At 39.4% G+C, this 16,075-nt stretch overlaps 1 long non-coding RNA gene across 1 annotated transcript in view; it reads right to left on the bottom strand.

Annotated features, from left to right (window-relative positions):
• LOC148050098 (uncharacterized) overlaps window positions 1–15,952 on the bottom strand; it is a 209,978-nt gene extending 194,026 nt beyond the window's left edge. The window contains exon 1 of the long non-coding RNA XR_015701349.1: window positions 15,895–15,952. This is a non-coding gene — a long non-coding RNA (uncharacterized LOC148050098). The remainder of the gene's footprint in view (window positions 1–15,894) is intronic.
• Between the last annotated feature and the right edge of the window lie 123 nt (window positions 15,953–16,075).

Raw genomic sequence — 16,075 nt, 5'->3', positions numbered from 1 at the left:
CCAAAATTTACATACATTTACATGTAAAATGAAGCATTATTCAGCTCCCCTGTCTGGCAGCCCCACAGGGAGCCCGGACCCTCAGCCGCCCCCTCCCCACGGCCCAGGGACCTTCCTCCCTCTCCTTCTCCCAGGTGGAGAAGCCAACAGGCTGGCCTAGACGGACCCTGCTTCTTGTAGGTGCTGTAGCCTGGGGGGAAAGGACAACTGCCCAAATCTCCACCCTCTCCTTAAAAAAAGGTTTTGGTTCATCAGAGGAGGAATCTACATACGCTTGTTAACCCTTGACCAATAAAATGAAGTACTTCTGGACACCAAACACCAAGCAATTTGCTGCAAGATAGAGCAGAATTAGAGATATTAATGCTATTGCAAATCCGCAACTGGATATGGGTCTAGACAACAAGACCATCTGCCACTACATCAGGTAGGCTTAATGTAATCATGTTATAAATGCTCCTGCTTTCTGGTGCGCACTGCACAACCAAAGTTAGGAAAATCTTCTGCCTCGGAAAGACGCTATATCATTGCCAACTGGCAGGTCTCCTTTCCTGCAAAGCAAGTGACACTTTGCACTGTTGGAGGAAGGACATTGGGCAAGATCCTCCATAAAGCAAAGAAAGAAATCAGGGCAGCAAAAAGTTTGAAAGGAAGGAGGGGGAAACCTTTGCTATGGAAATAATGAGAAGAATTGGTAACCTGGTCTTGAAACATTTCATACCGCAAATGCACACACGCCATGCACCAAATTGGAGACGGTTCTTCACTGACCCTGTTAAACTGTTCTTAATCTTCCCTCTGAGATCGAACAGTTGCCCAGCTCTGCCCAGGACCCACCAGACACAGTGATCTCTGCATACAACCACCACCACAACTTCATAAATAAGCCACAGCTTGAGGGCATCTTGGCAGGTGAAAGTGACGTAAATATGGGATTATATTATCTAGTATTGTTATAATAATTTTATGGTCCTGTCTGTATACAGCGTCTTAAAACTTTGTAAGCTCTTTTCTTGTTGGCTTTCACTGCCTTTAAGCGTCTTGGTAAATTTATAATCCCTTTTCTTTATCTACTTTTTCTGTGTCTTTACTTGAAGACCTGGCATGCAATGAATCAAAGAAGGGATATATATACCCATCTGTGAGAATGTTTACAATGTACAGAAAATTCTGTCTGTGGTTTGGTCTTTGTATATTTTCAGCATAAATGACAGTTTTCCAAACGTACTATATTACTGTTGAGTCCACAGAGTCTGTATTTATGTAACTAAGATGCTTTTATTTAGACCTTTGCAACATGCCAAAATTAAAAATATTTTAATGAATGAATCAAAGTAGTACAGCAAAGAAATCTGTAACGTATTAACATTTCAAAATAAAGATTTCTGTGAAAAGCCTCTCAGATACAAAGAATCTGTTTGTTTTACAAAAAGTAATTTTGTTATTTTTATGCCCATTGTTTTAATAACAGAACTTTGATCTTGAAAATATTTTAGCGTGAAACATGAATATGGTAATAGCCAAAGTTTCCATTTAGCTGCTGCTTCATGTTCCAAGAATACTGGGTTCCATTACATGTAGTATTTAATAACTTACATATGGGCTCCAGGCAACCTCCTTGAGGTCTTGATGCAGACATTGTTTAAGTTTTCCAAAATTTTACTCAGGTATGTGGATTTTCAAACTCGAGAATATCAATAGCATCACTAAGGGCCTGACTTAATTTTCCCAGTGCCATGATCTGGTTTGAAGAACCTGAATGTTACGGGAGAATGTTCCAACCAACCATGCAGAGATTAAGCACTCCATGACTTCCCCACATTTTATTTGCAGCATTCCTTAACAGAGCTAAGAAGTCATTACATTACTCAAGCATCTTGTATTAAATTCAGTCCTCTATAAAGTTTTGGAAACAAAGGAAGCAGCTACTAATACTCCATTTCCTTAATTCCCTTCAAAGGAATTTCCCTTTCTGAAATACTTCAGAAATTATAGCTAAAATCTGTTTTATTCTAACTCATTTGCCTCCTTAGGCTTACTTACAAGTGTAGGTATGTATGAATGAATGAGGCAACATCCCACCTTCCCACGCACAAATGTCGTTGGGGAAAAAAACGGAGGATTTCGTAAATTTGTCCGGCACTTCCAGATGTCAAGCAGCCCTATCTGACCACATATGGATCAACTCTACCATGCATCTGTAGTGAGTGCAGTACCTCTGGGACTGCCAGGCTGTGATCTATGCGTGGGTAAACGGATACTGATGGATTTATCGAGTATGTGCAAATCGTCTCTGTAGCACGCTGTATATCATAAGTCTAACATTTACAGAAGTATCAGCTCTGGTATATGTTCACTACCAAAATGAACCAGAGATGCTTCTGGGATTCTGCATCTGCTCCTGGGGTGCAAGCTAGTCAGGTCAGGGAGATGGTGGATCAAGTTTTGAGAAGAGATTCATCACAGAGAAGTTAAATACGTGCTGCTAGCAGCACTGAAGGTATTCTGAGCATCCTGGTGGCAACCAAATTTGCTTTAAAAGCAGTTGTATAAACATGGCTACATCAGGACCAGATAGCATCTGCCTTAGAGGAAGACTGATGTCTGATAGCATAGTACTCTGGGCTGATATTTATTCTTCATTAAGTAACGTTTCTGATAAGCTGAAGCCTTCATCTCATCCCAAATCAAGTTATGTGTGCATTCTTTGAGCTTGCACACCTTTCCAGGATCCTCGAGATGAATGAATAAATCTTACAAATGTTATATGCTCTAATGACACGTCTTGAAGGGAAGATGAACATAATAAATTCTAGTTAATCTTGATGGATGGGTTGGAAGTAAGGCATTCAAGAGATACAGCTAGCAAAAGCACTAGTATTAAACATTTCCTTTATCATTAAACATGCCACCCTGCCCTTGAAAGCTGATTAACATCAACACCTCAGAAAAAATACTGGAAAATCTCCAGCATCAGCTGTGACCTTGCAGTACTGCAGCCCATGGCAACTACAGAAAGCAGGGTCATCTGAGCATGTTCTTTGGTTATGAGGAGTGCCATTAACATTTTAGAGGGCTTCAAAATTAGGAAGCTACTTTCTTCTCTCCAACTCCCTGTTGGTAAAGAGGACATATACTTGGATTTAACATGTTTCTGAAAACAATTATATATTTATTTCCCGATTATAAGTAAAGTACAGTTTGCCACTAAGGATCAAGAGATCCATATGTGCAGTACACTCTGGTCAAGTCCCCAGACCTGACAGTTGGGACCCCAAATTTGGGAAGCACAAAGACAGAACCTGCCCATCCATCCTTTGAATTCAGTGATTCTAACAAGGAGATTCTGCACTTGGAGCAAGGCCGGCTTAGCATGGCCCATGTGATTGTAATCCAGTTACTGATACCGGAGAAGTGTGAATCATCTCCTTTTAGATGTTATGTCCAAGTAAGCTTAATCATGCTGACAACATAGGAAAGTTTGTCTTGCTACTGAATAGAAATAGTCATCTGCAGAGCAGAGGATATTTGCATCTATCAAATGTCTGGAAGAGTTCAGCGCAGCTACTTTTACATTTAAAATACTCTGTCTGGGGCACATGCTGCAACGAAGCCTTGCACTCCTCCTCCTCCTCCTCCTCCTCCCTGCCATGAAAGCGGGGGCATCGCTGCTTCTCTTGCACGCTGCTGAAACCCTTGGGGCTTCACGCACAACTGGGGCTTCTGCTGCAGCGGTCCAGCTGAGGATCCGGCCTGGGGGCACAGGTATAAGTGCTGGTGAGCCATGGCCTGGCCGGGCTGCAGCAGTGCTCCCTGTTCAGGGAGGAAAACCATCTGGATTTCACAGTTCACAACTGGGGCAGGCATTCCAGGGCAGCCAGGCTCCCACTGACTTTCACTTTGTTTTCTTTAAAACAGACTGAGTTGCTGTCAGCTTTCCTACGACTTTCTCCTGCTTTAATTTACGTCCCATACAAACTCCGCAAACATTTTCCACTGGAAGAAGCCAGGGACGCAGTTTTTCCCCTGCAGCATTTGGGGAAAACTGATGAAGTTATACAAAGAGGTTTGGATTATTTCTAGCCAGAATTTTTTTATTTTCTGATTTTTAAAAAAAAATAAAAATTCAGGTTTTATTTGGGCTAAAACTATTGTTACCAAGCAGCAAAGAAGGATAAAATTGGAAGCTTTTTGAAATTACTGCTACGTTTTTCAGATCTCAGTTAGGCTTATGGCATTAGACATAGCTCAAGAGGAAACTAGCAGAACATATATAATCATCAGCTCATTGGTATATTAAATACCAGGATGCAAACTATTCTGCCTATATAGTTTAGTACACATCTGTGTTCATGTACATTTGAATTTCTGATGTGACGAAAGCTCTCTAAGAATTTAGTAAGTTACTTCTGCAGATCAATTCCATTCAGTGTCTTACTACTTTTAAAAGGAATGTCCTTAAATACCCCTGCAATTCTAGCTTTTCTTTAGCATTAGTAGCTTGGGAAACGGGTGACAGCTTTCTGTGACTTGAGTGCTCAGAGCAGTATGGCATACATATTTGTCTCAGAGTAAAAAAGAAAAAAAAGCCACAAGAATATTTTAATGCAGTAAAGTGTCACACAGCCAACATAAAATGTAATAAACTTCCACACAGCATTTGATGTTCTTTGCAACTGTATCATCTACCTCAGTATTTACCTATTGCATGGGTTTTTGAAAGGGAAAATTTCTGACCATGACGACTTTGTCCACTTTAATATAACCAGCTTCCACTTAACAGAAAATTGATTTTTACTCGACCACTTAACTGACTCCTTTTAAGATAAACTGCATGGTGAGATGGATCTGTGCACTATCATCGGCAGTCTTGATCCTGGTATTAGTGCTTCTAGCAAGCTATATGCTTTAAAAGCACGATACTTGTGTATATTGCCTCTGTGGATATAGCCTTGCAACAGCTTCATCTAAAGGTAGATTGTGAGACTAAGGAAGATAATACAATTAATTGTTTCTAAATATCCAGAACACCTCATTATTACTGCGTCCTTGCAAGTGAATTTGACCCTTGTGGCTGTTCCCCTTCTGACACAGCAGTGGGTATAAATTGTTTTCTTGGATACCCTGAAGGGAAACCAGAATGCGACCATTCTTTTCTGTGGCACCGCTGTCTAGTGTCTCGATTTCAGTGAAGTAGCCAGCAGTTCAGTGTTCCACCAGCAGATGAGGAACAGAATTCCTCCAGGGAACCCTGAGATGGGCAGGACACTGACTTTTCAACTTCTGGGCTGTTTCAGAGTTTCTGGTTTTTTTCTACTTACAAATGGAGTTAAATAACAAAATGTCAGCATGTTCAGAGAAAAAAAAAAATCATCAAAATATGTTTTGGTTTCAGATATTATGTTTCAGCTCTTATTTTTAAAAAATCCTGAATTTTCTAAACTGTCAGAAGAATTTCTCATAAGAACAAGCAAACTTATCCTCAAATTTCATTTTGAAGTATCTAAATATTTTATTTGGAAAATTATATTACTGAAACATTCTTTTTTTCTCCCCCAAATGAAAGTGTATCAACTTCATTTTGGTTGAAACACCATTTCAAATAGGGTAGAGGGATGTCTTCCGTAAATAAATCGTTTTTCACGTAAGTCAGGTTCACATTAGGGTTTAACACATAACCTGTGTTATCCCAGACACCTTCAGAGTAACTCTGAGTCCAAAAAAGGTTCCAATTACTGAAAAAGACTTGAAAGGATAAAAAAAAATCTTATTCCAAGACAGATTTTTAAGCATTAGACAGGGAATTAAAAAAATGACTGGAAAATCAAATTGATCTTTTATGCTATCTCCAGTCACCATGGTCACTAAACACCAGCTCAGAAACTTGTTACCAGACTCAGCTGAAGGCACTGTTGTTTGAAAGATCAGGCTCACGTCCAACCACAATTTTCTGCCTTTCTTATGAGTAAATAAAGCAACTTCCATGATATATTTAAAGATAAATACCCGGATCTTCTCTCCACCCAATTTAAAACCCTTTCAATTAAGCTCTGAAGAATTTTACAACAAATCAGATTAAAACATTATGAAAACGTGGCAAGTAAGACTCCAGGGATTCCTTTAAAATTCTGCAATGAATAAGATACGTAATGCAAGGTTTTGCAATTCCCAAGTGAAGGTTTAGGAGTTCAAATTACAATGTTTCCAAGAATAGAAGGGAGGCAAGGTCTGTAGGAGGTAATAATGTTTAGTAGACAAAATGATGCAGCGAAAAAATACACAAATGTGGAGCACATAATTCATTCTTCATATCATTGAAGAACCCCTTAAGAATCACACAAAATCTTTTAAAAAACAGCTTGAGCACCAGAAAACTTTGTGTTCTTTCTAACTAAATCAGTTGGTCTAATAATAGATGGAAAATTACTTTGCCTTAAAAGATTTTGCCACTCCAAACAAATTGCTTATTTGGACAATGATACAACATCCAACCCAATTATAAATAACTCCCTACCACACCGCATACAGTTCAGGAAGGAATACATGTGTATTTACACAAAGCTTGTATATGACCACTGGACAAGATAACCAGAATAAATGTAGTTTCCAAGTGTTTCGCAAATCACAGGATATCTCCACAAGTGCACTCAGAAGTAGCAATTAGGTGGACTGTTACCTTTGATAAATGACAATGCATTTGTTTCCTTTGGCAAAAGAAGGACCTGAACTGCATTACAAACACCTAAGCACACTTGCATTCATTAGCAACCACAAGCAGGTCCGGTTGAAAATTATTTCTTGGAAAAGTTTTAATGAGAAGTTTCTACTGAATTACTTAAGAGGTGTCTATCGTGGCTTGCTATCCAGTTCTATGAACAAAATGGTTTCTGAGTCCAAATCAAAATACTCTGCATCTGTCACATAAAATTCTGATTTGCCTAGTATTAAGAACAAGATATATTGTGTGAAGTCCTGGGCAGGGCCTGCTTAGGCCTTATGCTAAAAGCCCTAGGATTTCACATGATTATAACAGTTTCTTGAGTCTTTGATGGCAAGCATTACACAGGACTAACCGCTTGCAGACTTCCACGCTGATTCTGAAATAACATAACTTGTGCACGGTGAAGTGTTCTAGCTTACTTTTCTTTATCCTCCTACCTGCCTCCCGCTTTTCAATCCACCTAAAATACATCAGCTAAGGGCAACCCCCATCATACTAATGCTATTGTATCCTGGTAACTGTATTTTTTTCCATTAAAAAAATTAGTCATAAAGGTTTTTTCCTTAGGGCAAGTCTAGCCAGTTAATTATTAAGTAACTAAATTGCTTAACTAGTTAGAGGAACTCTGACCCATCACCAGTCATCATTTAGTTTCCAATGTATTCATGGTTAACAAACAGTGAGAAGATACGGCCACCTGCTACCTGCGAGGGCAAGTAGCCCCACACAGCTCATTTCCAAAATGATGGTAGAGGATGGGGCTGTGCTGCAGTACGCCTAGCCCCGGTCCTACCACCTGCTGCTAACAAGACAGCAGGATCCGCAATGTTCTGCAGCCTGCTCTCCACCACCCTGAAGGTATTTCCAGATGCAAGTCTGCCTGGGAGTAGCAGGGACTCCTCTACCATTTTCGGAGAAGTCCTAGCACTGAAACCTTTCAGGTGTTTTGGAAGCAGCAAAAATGATAGTAAAGCTGTACCGCTGTAGGCAAGGAAAGCAGAGCTCTATGGGGATGCAGGTCCTTCACACAGATGGTTCGGACTTCTGCGGATTTTGTAAGATGCCTGCTGAGGTTGGGATAGAAGCCTATTCCGGGCAAGGAAGGCCTTGTTATTTACACAAGGATGCCAAACAGCTCCCTAAGGAAGGATCTAAATGTAAACTCATTCATGCGAAATGTGAAAACTAACTGTGAACTCACATAGTTGCCATCGCCCTGTGGCGGTACAGAACAGTTTGTCTTCTTATTTAGGCATCCCGATGTCATCTGTAACCTGGATCTTTTTTTCAACTGTATGTTCACAATGAATAAATTAAAAAGTCAAAACATGCAAACAGCAAAGTAAACCGGACTAAATCAACCTTGAACAAGAAATGCACAGTGACTGCTGCAGAATACATTGTGCTTCTTAAAGCCCAGGGACATTCAAAGATTGTCAGTAGCACAAAAAGGTGCTTCTTTCCTTGGCTTGTGCACAGCAGGAAACAAATGAACTTTGACGTCTCATTTCAGCTCATCACAGAACAAAGCCAACAAAGGTGCTCCATATGCCGGCACGGGTTATTCATGCAACAACTACTTAGTCTAGCAAGGACAAGGGCACCCCTCTCTATGAACCCTAAGTCTGGTTTATATAAAAGTCTGATGTTTTCTTTCATAAGACTGCTGTTTCTAGAGACTAGTTTATTCTTGCTAGGATTAAGTAGATAGCAAGAATAACATGCTGCAGTGTTTGTTGCCAGCCAATTAAAGCAAAGCGGATCATGCCCTGATACTGATAATAGAGATTCTATGGAATATTATTCAGATTCCCAGACAATAAATCTTAGAAGTAATGTCTCAGATATTGTTCCAGTCCAATGGTATCTCTCAAACATTTATACAATGGTATATTTACACAGCTAGTTTTATTTGGAGCAATGGTCGCTCTAGATTGATTTAAGGAACTCAAAAGTTGAGCCTTGAAGCCTGTCTTCTTACGGTTCCTCTCTAATTAATCAGTACTAAAAACAAATAAGCAAAACACCAAGAAAAAAAAAAAAAAGACTGCAAAAACAGAGTATAAAAGTAGTAATTTTTAAAGTCAACAGTAATTCTTCTTCGTAAAGATTTTGTATGAGTCTGCAGATACTACTTACAGCCAGGGATTCTACCCTGACTTCTCATTTTGTTTAAGTACTGCATTACAGTTACAACAGTTTGTAATTTTTCAGTCTCTATTTTATTAACTGTTTTCTTCTGCCTTTCTCTTACCTGTTCTTGTTTTACAAGCATATACTTTTTATAGCATGAACTTTTCTTATAACTTCTATACATATATTCATACTAATACAGAAACATTTCTATGTATTGCTGTTGCCCAGAATGACTACCTGAGTCCTGTTCTAGAGGTAGATGATGCACCTAAGGTATAAGAGATTAAATCAACCTCCACGTTCACTCATATGCTACTGTTGCTGAAAAGAGTAATGGCAGGTTTTAGTGCTAGTTCCTGAAACTGGGTGTTTCTGAGTGTAGGTTGCAGAAGGTACCAAGAAAAGTGCTGTCTACACTGCCATTGCTGCCCTTAATGGTTTTAGTCTACTAGGTCTACATTTTCTCAATAAGGGAATTAGGGAGAACGTTGACAAATGGCTAAAGTACAAGACTAGACATGAGCAATTTTGGGCTTAACTGAGCTGTTCCACTCAACTGCCATACGATTCTAGAAAAGTCATTTTAATCACCTTGCGTGAAAAGCTGCCCAGTTAAAAGCTGGGCATTGAAGTGAGGGCTGACACCCAAGATCTGCTGCTCATTTTAAAAATAGATAATAATAATTACGCTTTTCTATATCTTTCATTATTTTGAATTTCTTAGAAGACAATATGAAATATTTTCATATGAAAGATGAAACTAATAGTTATATCTTAAAGTTTCAGACATCCCTCTGTTATAATTTTGAATAGGCCTGTCAGTTGTAGAAAGACCTGTTGCGGCTGAAAAGAAATGCCTGTGATGTCTTGTCTTTTGATCTGTTCTGGGCCGCTGATGTCTTTTCCAGTACAACATTTTTTCATCCTAACAATGACTTAAGAAAAATCTTGTAATTCAAGTTTATAGGAAAAAATGCTGACTTATTTGCCTTGCTTTTTATCCAAGCACAAGTGCAATACCATATATGCTGCGCAGGCTGAAGCTAACTCATCTTCTAAGCAGACACCTATGTTGTTAAATGAATCAAGTACCTGTTTGTTTGCCTTTTGCAAGAGAAAGGTTTTCACAAATTGTGTAACTCTGCTAGTGAAGATGGTCTTATTTTCAGGACAGATAAAGTGGACATATTGGTGGCTGGAACCCAGCCAAAGTTAAATAACCTAGCAAATCAAGCACTCTACCTGAACCAATGACTTGACAAACCCAGAGGCAACAATAAAAGAGTCTGCCAGGGAGCTTGATTTTATCAGTGGGTTCCCAGGTAAAAGAAACACTCCAAATACTCATGAAAGCATTTCTACAATACATGTCTTAGAGTACAACAAAATTCCTACTAATACATAATTTGGATTTACAAAATGTCCCATATTCTGGATGTTTTCACTGATAAAGAGGTAGTAGGGGTTTCTCCTCAGAAACAGCTAGCAGACACTTGGATTGGCAATAACATTGGTGTATTTATGCCTACGTGACTCAGCTCTAATGTAAGTTGAACTTCACATAATACTCCTCAGAATACCCATAAACACGATAACTTGTTACAGTCAAAAGCAACAGCAGAGGAAGTACAACGGACGAGGGTCAAGAGCAGCAGCAGCTTTCCACTAACACCAGTAAGAGTAGCAAGAGTTTTCATTTGCTAATGGTCAGAGTCAATAACATTTCCTTTGTTTATGTCTTCATCATTCAAAAAAACTTGTGAATCCTAAAATGTGCCTTCTGTATAGCAGAGCAAGAACATATTACTATATTTATATGCATCTCCATCAAAAGCCTGCAATGAGTATCAATGATCAGATGTCCCTCTCCCACCCCCCCACCCCCGCATTGTTGAAAGTGAGCTAGAACATAGAGAGTTCACTAGTTATCTGCAGAGAAACCTGCCACCCTGCTAGTTTTGGTGGTAGATTATTGCTTGAGCACTCTTGTCTGATGTTGAGCACTGATTTATCCAGGCCTTTGGAAATCATGAATGAATTTCAATTGGGTATGCATAGAGCAACTTCTACTGCACAGTGTGATGTTGTACTAATATGTATTTGCCTAGAAAGCCAACACAGAGCTTAATAATGTAAGTAAGTCTAACGTAGAATTTACTAGTGGCATAAAATGTTCCTAATAGAGAATATATTGAATACACGAGATATTGTGATGACTTTAACTCTCATAGTTCAAATATTTTATGAAAGGTGGCCATTCAGCAGATATGAGAGTGCTGAACGCTCTGTCCATAGATGACTTTATCTAATTTCACATCTGTGTAGTCTGAATCTAAGCAACATTTTTGAGTGAAGTAGAAGTATTCTAGCAGGAAGACCGTATTATATCTGATAAGAGACACTTCCTTTCAACGTTGCATTAAGGCCATATTGAGATCTACTTGGAACATTTTTATGACATCCATTAGCTCTATAAAAATGGTAGAAGTTGATTTCTACCAATTATATTCACAGAGAAACGGATTCGAAGAGCCTGCATTACTTTCCAGAAATGTTTGTCCTCAAAAGACAACAAGCTTTGCAAATCGCACCATGGGTTTTGCCTGCCCTGCTAAAGCAACTATGCATTACCGAGATTTTATCAGTGTGAATAGAGGCCTGATTCTGCATAATGATTCTTGTGCTTCCCAAAGTCACAGGTTGCAATTAAACAGGTGATGAGCTTCATGACTGCAATGCTACAATTCAGGATTGGACCCATAATGAAACAATTATCATTAAACGAGCAGCACAACACTTGTGCTTATTAGGTCTCACCAGTCTTTTTTGGGTCATGTTGTTTAGAAACAACTTACAGGGAAGAAAAGAGAAAAGAACCGTTGGTGAAGTGATTGCAAACTGTTTCATGATAAGATTTGCATGACTGTACATCCATATAACCCGTATTCCTCATGCTGCAGACAGCTGGCATAGGTATCTCTTCTTTAGCACACAGGTACATTGAAAAGTAATTCAGGTAATCTGTTTAAAGGTTATGTCGAATATTAAGAGCCTGATCCAAAGCCTATCGATGCTAGTGGAAAACCAAAGTGTCATATGCTATGTATTTTGAGTAGTCTGAATTGTAATACTAGAAGTACCTTATTTCCTTTGGAGAAGCCACAGACAACCCCAAAAGACCATAAGAAACCAAATCCTTAAGAAGCACTCTGGAACAGCAATTTTAGGTGAAGAGGAACACTGAACACTTATTTTCTTCCGAAAATCAGAGCAGTCACTTTATTCATATGTGGAAACACAACCTCCCCACTCTGTTTAATGTCACAAAAATGCTAACTGCTCATGGGGGAAATATTAGATCAATGCTAAAAAACAGCTGGGAAAGACCAGGGGAAACATTGCACAAGATCTGCAAGCACTTTGTGGAATATTTAGTTGGCACTTTTCTGGAGTGTTTGTGAGCATTTTGTGATATTTCTGAAGGCATGCTGGGAAAATGTTATGGGAAAATAACAGTCAAGTAGTAGAGCCATATGAAAAAAATCAACAACAAATAATAATGAAAGAAGCTAATTTATCCCCCAGATAAATCAATGCTAAAGCAGAATTACTGTTACTGTGTGTAACAGTATTTCTTGCTAGGAAAGCGCAAGGCTAAGTTGTGTGTTATTTCTATAATCAGTTCCCTTCATTACTGCTCCCACCAAGTTGCTAGCTTCTAGCAGCAGATGAAGGTGGCATCAATGTGTCCACACATGTCAAGAAAGCTGCCAGTCTCCTACCTTCCTCTCTCTTGGCCTATCATTAACTTAATTCAGCTTTCGTGAATTTTCAAGAATGCATGCACGGTTTTAACGAAAACAGCTTGCATTCTGTTGTGCAGAACTGAGCAGCACTTAAGCAATTTATATTCACTAGAGTTGTAGTTCTCTCCTATCTTATCATTTGCGATATATTTCTTCTTCACAGTTATTTTAAGTAGGATTTTACACCCCTCTCCCCTTGTCCTGCCCCATGTAGGACAGTCTTTCCAACTGAAGAGGAGAAGCAGCTTCCCCAACACAGCACCTGCCTCCACTCCTCTCCACTTTATTATTTTAAAGTTTTCCCCATAGGTTCACCACTTTCAAAGGTACATAGACCATATCTTGCAGCCTCCTCTGCTCTACTTTTTTCCAGGTCTCTTTGATGTTGCCCTCCTGTGCAGAAACCTCAGTGTTTGAGAACAGACATAGTCTTTGTCCTTGTGACAAACTTGACCCCAGAGACCAAGAACTTCTGCAAAATGCCACCAACAGCGTGCAGACACAGTTTGAGCATTAACATTTACCAGCCAAGGCCCCAGAAGGGTGTATATTCCAGTAAGAAGCCAACCCCTTGAGCAATATAAAAGGCCTGCCAAGGACAGCCAAGTAAAACCAGATGCCGTGGGTTGGAAAGATACAGAATGGTAGTCACACTGGTAGACAGTGTGAGATGAGAAAATAAGGAGAGGACAAGGAAATGAGTGGAGAAATGAAAGAAGAAACAAAAGCAACAGAGAGAGAACTGACATGGGCAATATGAAAAAGCATATGACAGGCAGGCTATATAGGAAAGTAAAGGAAGGCAGGCATCAGTGCAAAAAGAGAAAAACGGGTTTTAGACATACATGCCCAAATTACTGCTAGCTGTAATACTGTTGCCTACATCAGAGGTAATTTAGGAGTTGGGGTCTGTTAGACAAGAATGAATGATCTCCAAATGTTTGGAAAAACATGAAAGTATGAATCATAGTATTTGACTATATAAAAAACATAAACCGATGACCTTACCAATATTACCTACAGTTTTACCCTTGCTTTTGCCATTGGCCTGAATGGTGCAATCCTATTTCAATCTGTTTGTCTTCAATAAATTCCTGATAATTGCATATATGCTAACTTTACACAGTAGAGGTCAATTCTTTACTTTTATATGATAACCGAGGCCAATACTAAGGGAATGGCAAATGTACAACTTAAACAAATTTCAGCAACTTGAAAAAGCTTTGCGTGACTTCTGAACTAATTCCTTACACCAGTTCAGTACACTAACCTTTGCCTTTAGAACAGCTATAGTCAGATAAATCATTTAACTCTACCATCAAGGCTGTTACCTTTGGCGTTTTCCATTACTTTCTATCTTGTTATTCAATGACTTAAATCAGTCACTAGAGCCTACTTCATCAAGTTTCAATAATCTATAAAACAAGTATTTATACCATGATTTTTTATGACTTTTCACCAGTCAGCCCAGCTTTCTTTACAAATTTTACTGAATTTCTCTTTACACTGGGGGAAAAAAAAGGTCAATTTCCACAGTGGCTAATGAAAAAAGTATTGGAAGGCATAAAGCTATTGCAGAATAAACCCCACATCTTTAGGCAATACCTGCCTTCAGAACCAAATGAATCAGCCTTCAGAGACTGGGCTAAAGGGACAGGCTTTGGAGCTTGAGTTACTTGAGGTTGTAGCAGTACATATCCACTCTGACTGCATATAGCCAGAAACAGTGCAGAGCAACCAGTGTTTTATATAAACATGTCTCTCAGAGTCTGCTCTTCCCACAATGTCTCTTAGCTACAGTTCTGCTGATGAAACAACAGACTGGGTCAGAAAAGCACCTCCCATCCCCAATATACATCTGTTTAAGTAGCAAATGTCAAGAAGGTCCCTGCAGCAAATTTTTTAATATGGAGGATGCTGGGTACAGGTGCTGGGTACAGTCACAGCTCACAAATGGTAAGAAGGTTTTGCATTGGCCTTAAGTACCATAGGTGAAGTCTCCCTGACTTTATGGCACAAGATCCTTTTACAAAGAGCAATGATTTTAACTAGAGTATGGAAAAATCTTGTTGTAGTCTTTATAAATGCTGTCTAATGGAAAATGAATTAGCAGACCGTGAAGAGTAGGTATGGGAGCAATCTCATCATGTCCTCATTGTTATAAAGCAATGTACAAACATACAGTGTAAGCCATTATATTGAAAACAATCATCTTCCTAAAACAGCCTGCAGCAGCAAACAGCTACAGAAAGGGATTTGTTACCAATCATATAACACTCTGTACTAGTTACTAGTTGGATCTCCTGATGTTTAGCAGGATTCTCTGCTTTGCAGTTTGGGAGAAAGCCTTGATCCTAAATGAATTGCTAAGCTTTCAGCCTCCTAGTTTAGCTACAGGGTGAAAAACATGAGCTGCAATGAAGGAGAAGGGAGAAAATAAGCAATACCTGTGGAACTGCTATTTAGACTATTTTCAAAATGTTATTCCATTGCAGTGTCAATGGAAATTTTCACAGAGAGATATAAAACTGGAGCAATTCAGATTAATTGTGGAGATAGCCATGTCAACACATTTTTTGGAAAAACTAGGGATACGAAATTAAAAGAATTCCTCCCCACCTCCAAACTCTTTCCCTGGAGGAAGGCTTGGTCCAAAGGAGCCACACAGTGAACCTGGGAGACTGGCACGTTTAGATCATGGACCTCAGCCCTGTTTCTGATGCATGGCTGGCCAGGCTGTCAATAGCTGTCAGTTACCTTACCTGACTTCAGGCCCTGTGAGAATCTCTACTCCTTTATGTATACACTAGGTTTGGGAACAAACTGTGTAGGACATTTACTAAAATTATGAAAAACAAGTGAGAAAGAGTGACCCTAAATAGTGGAGTGTATGACCTTGTGGGTGTCCCTGAAACTGTTTAACCCAGACACAAATATAGATCTCTGGGGACACAAAGACATCACAGCTCCCACGTGGGACCAGCTTTGCTCTCCACAGAAGTCTCCTCACCTCCTAGAGCATGTCAACTGCTCCCTTCGGAGCCTCCAGTTGTTTCCTTCTATTTTCTATGTGATACTCACAGCACGTCCTAGGACAGAAATCTCCATCCCCATCTCCGTCCCCCTCATTATCAAAGCTGCCAATCCTACTCACAGCCGTATGCCCTGGAGAGGGAAAATTAAGCCATATGCTGAACACGGAGCACAGTCCTCATTTCAAACTTGACTTACTTGGATATCCACGCCAGTCCTCTGCTCCAAACCATCCTCTCTTCTCTGAAATTGGAAGTTTCAGCCTCAGGAGTAAGTCCTCCTAGAAACCCAAACAAACAAGAAACAGTCACCTTCATGTCCTTGATGACTTGTCCTTTATATTATTAGACCTGACTGAAAAAATTCAGACTATTTTTAT

The sequence above is a fragment of the Nipponia nippon genome, unplaced genomic scaffold (genome assembly GCF_047370975.1).
Source record: "Nipponia nippon isolate SJK-2023a ecotype South Korea unplaced genomic scaffold, ASM4737097v1 scaffold_9, whole genome shotgun sequence".
In the NCBI taxonomy this organism is placed as follows: Eukaryota; Metazoa; Chordata; class Aves; order Pelecaniformes; family Threskiornithidae; genus Nipponia; species Nipponia nippon.
The sequence above is the reverse complement of the archived record's forward strand: the minus strand, read 5'-3'. Positions and strand labels throughout refer to the sequence as shown.